The following is a 12,863-nucleotide window of genomic DNA, read 5'->3' on the forward strand; positions in this document are numbered from 1 at the left end:
GCAACGTTTTTCCCTGTATGTCGTACCTTTGCTTGATCGCTTTTGGTCCTGTGCATAATTGCTCGTCATAATGAGCTCAAATTATCTAATTTGGCCTAAAGACATGTACGAACTTTAGTGGGCCCATTAAGTTAATGGGCCATTACCACGCCGAAAGTTAATGGTCGGCCCTCTTACCTCCCGGGTTGTTAACGGGCCGACATCGAAGCGGGAAACAGGTGGGCCCAATTAATTTCACGGGCCGTTAACAGGCCGTTACTAAGTTTAGGCTACATATGACCCAACTATACTGTGGGTTTTTAGCAAGCCAAAAGAGACAGCAGGCTTGTATTGGACCATGAAGAGCATGGGCTGCTAAGAGGCTGAAAGTTTGATCGTATTGTAAATGGCCCAACTGTGTTGTTGGCCTTTAGCAGGTCGAAAGAGAAACCGGATTGGTATTGGACCATGAAGGGCATGGGCCGTTAAAAGGCCAAAAGTCGGGTCTGACTACAAATGGCCCAACTCATTTATGGTCCATTAACAGGCTGAAAGGCACACAGGGCCGGGAATTGGCCAAAACTCATGTCTGACTACAAATGACCCAACTAATTTATGGGTCGTCAACAGGCTGAAAGACACAATGGGCCAAAAATTGGCCCAACACTTAAATGGGTCGCTAAGGGCATCTCCAGCCGTTGGCCCCCCCAGGACGCATACAAATCGCCCCCTGGGGGCGAGCCGGCGATACACTCGGCGCTGGGGGCGGTTTTGCGCCCAGTCGTCGCCCCCAGCTCGCCCCCAGGCGCCGAAATTGGCCCACTTTGCAGCCCAATTTCGGCGAATAAACGGCCCATATGGGCGAGAATAGGCCCATATTCGGCGTGGTTTCGCCGTGTCTCGGCGTTCAATTATCAACACAATTATTCCTTATCACATATTTCATCACAGAAAAATCAAATACTTCAACAAAATACTACAACAACAAATAGTTCAATACAAATTATATAGTTCAACAAATAAAAACTCGTATTTCATCACGCGGCGTCCCCCTTGAGCCTCCATAGGTGCTCAATCAGATCTTTCTGCAGTTGATGATGCACCTGTGGGTCTCGGATCTCCTGACGCATACTGAGATAGGCAGTCCAAGTTGCCGGTAGCTGGTGATCAACTTCGGCTAGAGGACCCTGCCTGTAGTATGGTTCAGTGTCAAACACTGGGTCTTCTTGCTCGCTCTCGATGATCATGTTGTGCAAGATGACACAGCAAGTCATGATCTCCCACATTTGATCTTTCGACCAGGTCTGAGCGGGGTACCGAACAACAGCGAATCGAGATTGGAGCACACCAAATGCCCGCTCGACATCCTTCCTGCAAGCCTCCTGAAGCTTCGCAAACCAGGCGTTCTTGCCTCCTGCCACAGGGTTTGAGATCGTCTTCACAAATGTCGACCATCTCGGATAGATGCCGTCAGCTAGATAGTACCCCTTGTTGTATTGGTGCCCATTGATCTCGAAGTTCACCGGAGGAGAATGGCCCTCAACGAGCTTGGCAAAAACAGGAGAGCACTGCAGCACGTTGATGTCATTGTGAGTTCCTGGCATACCAAAGAAGGAGTGCCAAATCCAGAGGTCCTGTGTGGCTACCGCCTCAAGCACCACACTGCAACCGCCTTTGGCGCCTTTGTACATCCCCTGCCAACCAAATGGGCAGTTCTTCCATTTCCAATGCATGCAGTCGATGCTTCCAAGCATCCCAGGAAATCCTCTTGCTGCATTCTGGGCTAGGATCCGAGCAGTGTCTTCCGCATTGGGTGTTCTCAAGTATTGTGGCCCAAACACTGCCACCACTGCCCGACAGAACTTGTCAAAACACTCTATGCTGGTGGACTCGGCCATGCGCCCATAGTCGTCGAGTGAATCACTGGGAGCTCCATATGCAAGCATCCTCATCGCTGTCATGCACTTCTGGATAGAGGTGAATCCAAGAGCGCCAGTGCAATCCATCTTGCACTTGAAGTAGTTGTCGAACTCCCGGATGGAATTCACAATCCTGAGTAAGAGCTTTCGGCTCATCCGATAACGGCGCCGAAATGTTCTCTCACCACGAAGTGGAGCATCGGCGAAGTAGTCGGAGTAGAGCATGCAGTAGCCTTGCAGACGATGCCGGTTCTTTGCTTTCACCCGCCCCGGTGCCAAGCCACCTCGACGCGGCTTTTCATTGCTCGCCAGCAGCTGGGCGAGGGCGGCGAGCACCATCAGATGCTCTTCTTCCTGGACGTCGGCCGCGGCTTCCTCCTCCAGCAGCGCGGCAAGCTCTTCCTCCTCATCCGAGTCCATCGCCGAGACAGTCAAAACGTCGAACACCTTGCGCTCGGTGGGCGTGTACCAGCCATTAAACCGTGCCTCCGCGGCCGAAAACGGCGGCCGGAAACACCCAGCTGCTGCGGGAGGGGCTGCCGCGGCGAAGCGCTGCTATTTTCCGGCGGGGAATGGCTATCTAGCGGAGTAGGCCGGCGGCCGTCGCCGGGATATAGCTAGTGGTGGCCGAGGGCGCGGGGGGTGCGAGGTGAGTCGGGGGAAGAAAACCTTGACTTTTCCCCTATCGGTGTGGGCCAGGCGTGCTTTTCCCTAGCGCCGGAGCCCCCAACGGCTCCCCAGCGCGCCGGGTTCGGCCTGTGACCGCCGGGCGGAAAAAAGGTCCGAACCGGCGATTTTCGGCGTCCTGGGGGCGCGACTTGGCTGTTTTTTCAGCGCCGGCGCCAAAAAAGTGGCGGGGGGGGCTGGGGGGCGCGGCTGGAGATGCCCTAAAAGGCCGAAACTCAGGTCTGACTACAAATGGCCCAACTGATTTATGGGCCGTCAACAGGCTGAAAGACACACCGGGCCGGAAATTAGCCCAACATTTAAATGGGTCGCTAAAAGGCCGAAAGATGTACATCCTCAAAATTAGCCCATCCATTGAATGGGTTGTTAACATGTCATCGGGTCGATATTGAGCCCAAATATATAGCGGGCTGTTAACGGGCTCGAACTGACGATGGGCTGCAATGGTGTTAAATCTTTAACGCGTCATTGACGGGCCGAATTGGCACATCTCGTATGGGTCGTGGGCTTAAATGGACCTAACACAAGTAGGCCTTATATGGGCCGGCCTGCTAATTTTTACTGGGCCGGCCTTTTTCACCGGAATGGGCCACTATTGGGCCGTGCCACGTGTCGACCTATCATAGGCGCCTCCTGTCCAATGAGTGGATGACATCTATCCCAACGGTGAGGCAACACGTGTTTCCTCCGGCCAATGATGATTTTACACGTGGAAAATCCCCATTGGTCCTGGTTGTTAATGGGTCCAAAATCGGATCCGATAGCTTAACAGTGTTCCGCTATGGTGGATGCCACGTGTCGGTCACCCTTGACGAAAGCACTTCTATGACGCGCGATTTATCGTCATGGAAGTGGACACTTCCGTGATGATAATTTTGGTAATGTCATGGAACACTTCTACGACAGCACAGGTATGACTATCTTGATTCTGTCATAAAATCATCATGGATGTACATGCATGACAGAAAACATGACCTACTGTGACAAACATGTATCATCACGGAAGTGTATTTTTTTGTAGTGCATGTTTTGCTTATGAGAAAAGTTTAGTCAACGAGTCTGTCACATTCAGAGCCATATGTATTTTGCAAATATTCTATGTCTACAATGCTCTGCATAGAGCTACTCTAGCTAATTGCTCCCACTTTCAATATGTATCCAGATTGAGACTTTAGAGTCATCTGGATCGGTGTAAAAGCTTGGATCGACGTAACTCTTTACGACGAACTCTTTATCACCCCCATCACCGAGAAACATTTCCTTAGTCCTCACTAGGGATACTTTTGACTGTTGTCCAGTGACCTACTCTTAGATCACTATTGTACCCCTTTGCCAAACTCATGGCAAGGTGCACAATAGGTCTGGTACACAGCATAGCATACTTTATAGAACCTATGAATGTGGCATAGGGAATGACTTTCATTCTCTTTCTATCTTCTGCCATGGTCGGGCTTTGAGTCTTACTCAACTTTACACCTTGTAATACAGACAAGAACTCCTTCTTTGACTGGTCCATTTTGAACTCTTTCAAAAACTTGTCAAGGTATATATACATTGAAAAATCTAATCAAGCGTCTTGATCTATCTTTATAGATCGTGATGCCCAATATGTAAGCAGCTTCACCGAGGTCTTTCTTTGAAAAACTCTTATTCAAGTATCCCTTTATGCTATCCAGAAATTCTATATCATTTCCAATAAACAATATGTCATCCACATATAATATTATAAATGCTACAGAGCTCCCACTCACTTTCTTGTAAATACATGCTTCTCCAGAAGTCTGTATAAAACCATATGCTTTGATCAACTCATCAAAGCGTATATTCCAACTCTGAGATATTTGCACCAGTCCATAGATGGATCGTTGGAGCTTGCACACCTTGTTAGTATCTTTAGGATCGACAAAACCTTCTGGTTGCATCATATAAAACTCTTCATTAAGAAATATCCATTTAAGGAATGCAGTTTTGACATCCATTTGCTAGATTTCATAAACTATGGCAACTGCTAACATGATTCAGACGGATTTAAGCATTGCTACAGTTGAGAAAATCTCATTGTAGTCAACACCTTAACTTGTCGAAAACCTTTTTGCGACAAGTCGAGTTTTGTAGATAGTAACACTACTATTAGTGTCCGTCTACCTCTTGAAGATCCATTTATTTAATACGGCTTGCCGATCATCGGGCAAGTCCACCAAAGTCCACACTTTGTTCTCATACATGGATCCCATCTCAGATTTCATGGCCTCAAGCCATTTTGCGAAATCTGGGCTCATCATCGCTTCCTCATAGTTCGTAGGTTCATCATGGTCTAGTAACATAACTTCTATAGTAGGATTACCATACCACTCTGGTGCTGACCGTACTCTGGAAGACCTACGAGGTTCGGTAGTAACTTGATCTGAAGTTTCATGATCATTATCATTAGCTTCCTCATAAATTGGTGTAGGAATCACTGGAACTGATTTCTGTGATGAACTACTTTCCAATTCAAGAGAAGGTACAATTACCTCATCAAGATCTACTTTCCTCCCACTCACTTCCTTCAAGAGAAACTCCTTCTCTATAAAGGATCCATTCTTAGCAACGAATATCTTGCCTTCAGATCTGTGATAGAAGGTGTACCCAAGAATTTCCTTTGTGTATCCTATGAAGACGCACTTCTCTGATTTGGGTTCGAGCTTATCAGGTTGAAACTTTTTCACATAAGCATCGCAGCCCCAAACTTTGAGAAATGACAACTTTGGTTTCTTGCCAAACCGTAGTTCATAAGGCGTCGTCTTGATGGATTTTGAAGGTGCCCTATTTAAAGTGAATGCAGTTGTCTCTAATGCATAACCCCAAAACGATAGTGGTAAACCGGTAAGAGACATCATAGATCGCACCATATCCAATTGAGTGCGGTTACGACGTTCGGACACACCATTACGTTGTGGTGTTCCAGGTGGCGTGAGCTGTGAAACTATTCCACATTGTTTTAAATGAAGGTCAAACTCGTAACTCAAATATTCTCCTCCACGATCAGATCATAAAAATTTTATTTTCTTGTTAGGATGATTCTCCACTTCACTCTGAAATTCTTTAAACTTTTCAAATGTTTCATACTTGTGTTTCATTAAGTAGATATGCCCATATCTACTTAATCATCTATGAAGGTCAAAAAATAACGATACCCGCCACGAGCATCAATACTCATTGGACCGCATACATTGGTATGTATTATTTCCAATAAGTCAGGAGCTCATTCCATTGTTCCGGAGAACGGAGTTTTAGTCATCTTGCCCATAAGGCACGGTTCGCAAGTATCAAATGAGTCATAATCAAGTGATTCCAAAAGTCCATCTTTATGGAGTTTCTTCGTGCGCTTTACACCGATATGACCCAAACGGCAGTGCCACAAATAAGTTGCACTATCATTATCAACTTTGCATCTTTTGGCATCAATATTATCTGTATCATTATGATCAAGATTAAGTAAACCATCAACATTGGGTGTATGACCATAGAAGGTTTTATTCATGTAAACAGAATAACAGTTATCCTCTGCCTTAAATGAATAATCGTATTGTAATAAACATTATCTAATCATATTCATGCTTAATGCAAACACCAAATAACATTTATTTAGGTTCAACACTAATCCCGAAAGTATAGGGGGTGTGCGATGATGATCATATCAATCTTGGAACTACTTCCAACACACATCGTCACTTCATCCTCAACTAGTCTCTATTTATTCTGCAACTCCTGTTTCGAGTTACTAATCTTAGCAACCGAACAAGTATCAAATACCCAGGAATTACTACGAGCACTAGTAAGGTACACATCAATAATATGTATACCAAATATACCTTTGTTCACTTTGCCATCCTTCTTATCCGCCAAATATTTGGGCAGTTCCACTTCTAGTGACAATTTCTTTTGCAGTAGAAGCACTCAGTTTCAGGCTTAGGTCTAGCTTTGGGATTCTTCACGGGAGTTACAACTTGCTTACCATTCTTCTTGAAGTTCCCTTTCTTCCCTTTGCCCTTTTCTTGAAACTAGTGCTCTTGTTTAATCATCAACACTTGATGCTCTTTCTTGATTTCTACCTTCGTCGATTTCAGCATCACGAAGAGCTCGGGAATCGTTTTTCGTCATCCCTTGCATACTCTAGTTCATCATGAAGTTCTAGTAACTTAGTGATGGTGACTAGAGAAATCTGTCAATCACTATCTTATCTGGAAGATTAACTCCCACTTGATTCAAGTGATTGTAGTACCCAGACATTCTAAGCACATGCTCACTAGTTTGAGAAATTCTCCTCCATCTTTTAGGCAAAGTACTTGTCAGAGGTCTCATACCTCTTGACACGGGCATGACTCTGAAATACCAATTTCAGCTCTTGGAACATCTCATATGCTCTATGACGTTTCAAAACCATTTTTTAAGTCCCGGTTCTAAGCCGTAAAGCATGGTGCACTAAATTATCAAGTAGTCATCATATTGAGCTAGCCAAACATTCATAACGTCTGCGTCTGCTCCTGCAATAGGTCTGTCACCTAGCGGTGCATCAAGGACATAATTCTTCTGTGCAGCAATGAGGATAAACCTCAGATCACAGACCCAGTCCGCATCATTGCTACTATCATCTTTCAACTTATTTTTCTCTAGGAACATATCAAAAATAAAGGGAATCTACAATGTGAGCTATTGATCTACAGCATAATTTGCAAAATACTATCAGGACTAAGTTCATGATAAATTAAAGTTCAATTAATCATATTAGTTAAGAACTCCCACTTAGATAGACATCCCTCTAGTCATCTAAATGATCACGTGATCCATATCAACTAAACCATGTCCGATCATCACGTGAGATGGAGTAGTTTTCAATGGTGAACATCTCTATGTTGATCATATCTCTATATGATTCACGCTCGACCTTTCGGTCTCCAGTGTTCCGAGGCCATATCTGCATATGCTAGGCTCGTCAAGTTTAACACGAGTATTTTGTGTGCGCAAAACTGGCTTGCACCCGTTGTATGTGAACGTAGAGCCAATCACACCCGATCATCATGTGGTGTCTCAGCACGAAGAACTGTCGCAACGGTGCATACTAAGGAAGAACACTTATACCTTGAAATTTAGTAAGGGATCATCTTATAATGCTACCGCCAAACTAAGCAAAATAAGATGCATAAAGGACAAACATCACATGCAATCAAAATATGTGACATGATATGGCCATCATCATCTTGTGCTCATGATCTCCATCACCGAAGCATTGTCATGACCTCCAACGTCACCGGCGCGACACCTTGATCTCCATCGTAGCATCGTTGTCGTCTTGCCAACTATTGTTACTACGACTATCGCTACCGCTTAGTGATAAAGTAAAACAATTACATGACGATTGCATTGCATACAATAAAGCGACAACCATATGGTTCCTACTAGTTGCCGATACAAAACATCATCATCTCATACAACAATTTATATCACATCATGCCTTGACCATATCACATCACAGCAAGCCCTACAAAAACAAGTTAGACGTCCTCTACTTTGTTGTTGCAAGTTTTACGTGGATGCTACGGGCTTAGCAAGAACCGTTCTTACCTATGCATCAAAACCACAATGATTTTTCGTCAAGTGTGTTATTTTAACCTTCAACAAGGACCGGGCATAGCCACACTCGATTCAACTAAAGTTGGAGAAACAGACACTCACCAGCCACCTGTGTTTGAAGCACGTCGGTAGAACCAGTCTCGCGTAAGCGTACGCGTAATGTCGGTCTGAGCCGCTTCATCCAACAATACCGCCGAATCAAGGTATGACATGCTGGTAAGCAGTATGACTAATATCGCCCAAAACTCTTTGTGTTCTACTTGTGCATATAACATCTACGCATAGACCTGGCTCGGATACCACTATTGGGGAATGCAGTAATTTCAAAAAAATCCCTACGATCACGCAAGATCTATCTAGGAGATGCATACCAATGAGAGGGGGAGTGTATCTTCATACTCTTGAAGATCGCAAAGCGGAAGCGTTTATCAACGCGGTTCCTGTAGTCGTACACCTTCACGATCCGTCCCGATCAAGTACCAAATGTACAGCACCTCTACGTTCAGCACACGTTCAGCTTGATGACGTCCTCGCCTTCTTCATCCAGCAAGACGGGCGAAGTAGTAAATGAGTTCCGGCATCACGACGGCGTGGTAACGGTGTTGGTCAAGAACAATCTCCGCAGGGTTTCGCCTAAGCACTATGGAAACTATGACGGAGGATAAACTAGAGGGGATGGGGTTGCCGGCACACGGCTTGGTGTTTCTTGATGTGTCTTGGGTGCTAGTGAAGGAAATATGCCCTAGAGGAAATAATAAGGTTATTATTTATTTCCTTATTTCATGATAAATGTTTATTATTCATGCTAGAATTGTATTAATCGAAAACTTAGTACATGTGTGAATACATAGACAAACAGAGTGTCACTAGTATGCCTCTACTTGACTAGCTCGTTGAATCAAAGATGGTTAAGTTTCCTAGCCATAGACATGAGTTGTCATTTGATTAACGGGGTCACATCATTGGAGAATGATGTGATTGACTTGACCCATTCCGTTAGCTTAGCACTTGATCGTTTAGTATATTGTTATTGCTATCTTGATGACTTATACATGTTCCTATGACTATGAGATTATGCAACTCCCGAATACCGGAGGAACACTTTGTGTGCTACCAAATGTCACAACGTAACTGGATGATTATAAAGGTGCTCTACAAGTGTCTCCGATGGTACTTGTTGAGTTGGCATAGATCGAGATTAGGATTTGTCACTCTGATTATCGGAGAGGTATCTCTGGGCCCTCTCGGTAATGCACATCACTATAAGCCTTGCAAGCAATGTGACTAATGAGTTAGTTGCGGGATGATGCATTACGGAATGAGTAAAGAGACTTGCCAGTAACGAGATTGAATTAGGTATGATACGGACGATCGAATCTCGGGCAAGTAACATACCGATGACAAAGGGAACAACGTATGTTGTTATGCGGTTTGACCGATAAAGATCTTCGTAGAATATGTAGGAGCCAATATGAGCATCCAGGTTCCCCTATTGGTTATTGATCAGAGATGAGTCTCGGTCATGTCTAGGTAGTTCTCGAACCCGTAGGGTCCTCACGCTTAACGTTCTATGACGATTTGTATTATGAGTTATGTGATTTGATGACCGAAGTTTGTTCAGAGTCCCGGATGAGATCGGGGATATGACGAGGAGTCTCTAAATGGTCGAGCCATAAAGATTGATATATTGGAAGGCTATATTCGGACATCAGAAAGGTTTCGAGTGATTTGGGTATTTTTCGGAGTACCGAAGAGTTACGGGAATTCGCCGGGAGAAGTATTGGTCCTTATTGGGCCATACGGGAAAGAGAGAGGGGCTGCATAGGGCAGGTCGCGTGCCCCCCCCCCATGCCTAGTCCGAATTGTACTAGGGGGAGGGGCGGCGCCCCCTCCTTCCTTCTCTTCTCTCTTCCCTTTCCTTCTCTCCTACTACTACTTGGAAGGGGGGAATCCTACTCCCGATGGGAGTAGGACTCCCCTAGGGCGCGCCATAGAGAGGGCAAGCCCCTCCCCTCCTCCACTCCTTTATATACGGGGGAGGGGGGCACCCCATGGAGACACAAGTTGATCATTGATCTTTAGCCGTGTGTGGTGCCCCCCCCCCTCCACCATAATCCACCTCGGTCATATCGTAGCGATGCATAGGCAAAGCCCTGCGTCGGTAGCTTCATCAACACCGTCAGCACACCGTCGTGCTAACAGAACTCTACCTTGAAGCTCTACTGGATCATGAGTTCGTGGGACGTCACGGAGCTGAACGTGTGCAGATCGTGGAGGTGTCGTACATTCGATACTAGGATCGGTCGATCGTGAAGACATACGACTACATCAACCGCATTGTCATAACGCTTCTGTTTACGGTCTACAAGGGTACGTGGATGACACTCTCCCCTCTCATTGTTATGAATCACCATGATCTTGCGTGTGCGTAGGAATTTTTTGAAATTACTACGTTCCCCAACAGTGGCATCCGAGCCAGGTTTATGCGTAGATGTTATATGCACGAGTAGAACACAAGTGAGTTGTGGGTGATACAAGTCATACTGCTTACCAGCATGTCACACTTTGATTCGGCGGTATTGTTGATGAAGCAGCCCGGACCGACATTACGTGTACGCTTACGTGAGACTGGTACCGACGTGCTTTGCACACAGGTGGCTGGTGGGTGTGAGTTTCTCCAACTTTAGTTGAATCGAGTGTGGCTACGCCCGGTCCTTGTTGAAGGTTAAAACAGCACTAAATTTACAAAATATCATTGTGGTTTTGATGCGTAGGTAAGAACGGTTCTTGTCAGCCCATAGCAGCCAAAGTAAAACTTGCAACAACAAAGTAGAGGACGTCTAACTTGTTTTTGCAGGGCATGTTGTGATGTGATATGGTCAAGACATGATGCTAAATTTTATTGTATGAGATGATCATGTTTTGTAATAGAGTTATCAGCAACTGGCAGGAGCCATATGGTTGTCGCTTTATTGTATGCAATGCAATCGCCCTGTAATTGTTTTTACTTTATCACTAAGAGGTAGCGATAGTCGTAGAAACAATAGTTGGCGAGACGACAACAATGCTACGATGGAGATCAAGGTGTCGTGCCGGTGACGATGGTGATCATGATGGTGCTTTGGAGATGGAGATCAAAGGCACAAGATGATAATAGCCATATCATATCACTTATATTGATTGCATGTGATGTTTATCTTTGGGCCATTTGCATTTATGTCCCTAACTCGAACCACCTAATCAGATATACCCCTAATTCAAAAGCCTGCTCAAAAATGCCCCTCCGCCATTATGTGCACTTATAGAAATGCCCTTCCGCTCCATTTCCGTCCGGTCAAAGGGGTTTGACCGTCTAACTGACGTTTTTTGGACAATTTGCCCCTGCCTCCATGTGTCACTTACAAGTGGGACCGAGTGAGAAAAAATAAAAAGGAAAAACACTTTCTCTCACCCCTCACTCTCTCTACCCTCTCTCTCACTTACACGTGGGACCCCACATGTAAGTGTCTAGTTATTTTTTTAATTAGTTTAGCAGTTTTGTTAATTGGTAGGGCCTGCCGATTAGTCTCGGTAATTAGCATAATATTTAACACACGCTCGGATTAGTGCTAATATAGCTAAGGGCCCCACATGTCATAGGAAGCCCATTAGTACTAATCGAACCACCGGCGTTAAGCCGCCGGCGAGCACATGCCACGGCGGAGGGCAGGGGAGCTCTGTTCCAGCGACCAAACGACTGGTGGAATGGTCCTTTGCGCTCCTGGGCTTGCTCCGCATTGAATAGAAGTGGTAGGGCGAGCGGGGACGGCCAGAGTGTCGGGCATGGCCGAGGCCGGCGGCGGCGGCGTTCAAAGCTAGGTGGCAGGGGGCTAGAAAGCAGGGGTAGAGGGGTCGGCATCAGCGTCTCACTGCGAGCATGCCAGAGTCTTCAAAGGGTCTGGGGACGGTCGAGCATGAGCACATGGACCTCGCCTACGGCCGCCGGAGCAAGGCATCATGGGGAGGCGGCTAGACAAAGAAGAGCTCGTCGGCGACATGTCCGGCAGTTTCGCAACACCATATGGATCTCCTGTACGATAAGGGAGCACCGAGGGACCTCATACGACAGCAAATCGAAGACGGCGGCCGGTGGGCAGAGGTGGCGGTGATCTCGTTGGTTGTGTAGTTGCAAGGCACACGAGGTCCAGATCTACGGTGTGGTGATGCTCTGTTCTACGGTGGGCCTTGCAGACACGGCGGTCCGGCTTCTTGCCGTCGTTGGCCACGTTAACGGCGGCGCTCGGGTGAATGGGCGGGCGGACACGCCCTTAGCCTCTGAAGACGAAGAAGGTGACCAGCCAGTGGGCTGGGCTGGCTGGGCTTTTCTGGGCCAAAAGCTAGCATGCGCTCTCTCTCTCTTCTTTTTGAATTTCTGGCTTATTTTTTTCCAGGGGCAAAATGTCTAACAAACGCCCAAAAACGGTCAAAGGCCTTTGACCTGACGGAAACGGCACGGAGGGGCATTTCTATAAGGAGACTTGACGGCGGAGGGGCAAATTTGAGCAGGCTTTGAAGTTAGGGGCAAATCTGAGTAGTGGGTTCGAGTTAGGGACACAGATGTAAAAGACCCTTTATCTTTTATGCATCTTATTTTGCTTTGATTGACGGTAGCATTATAAGATGATC

General features: G+C 46.1%; 1 pseudogene; it reads left to right on the top strand.

The window, feature by feature from the left end:
- The window catches only part of LOC123090234 (uncharacterized), a 77,162-nt pseudogene that overhangs the window by 47,058 nt on the left and 17,241 nt on the right, over nucleotides 1-12,863 (top strand).

This window comes from Triticum aestivum, chromosome 4B (genome assembly GCF_018294505.1).
Source record: "Triticum aestivum cultivar Chinese Spring chromosome 4B, IWGSC CS RefSeq v2.1, whole genome shotgun sequence".
Taxonomy (NCBI): domain Eukaryota; kingdom Viridiplantae; phylum Streptophyta; class Magnoliopsida; order Poales; family Poaceae; genus Triticum; species Triticum aestivum.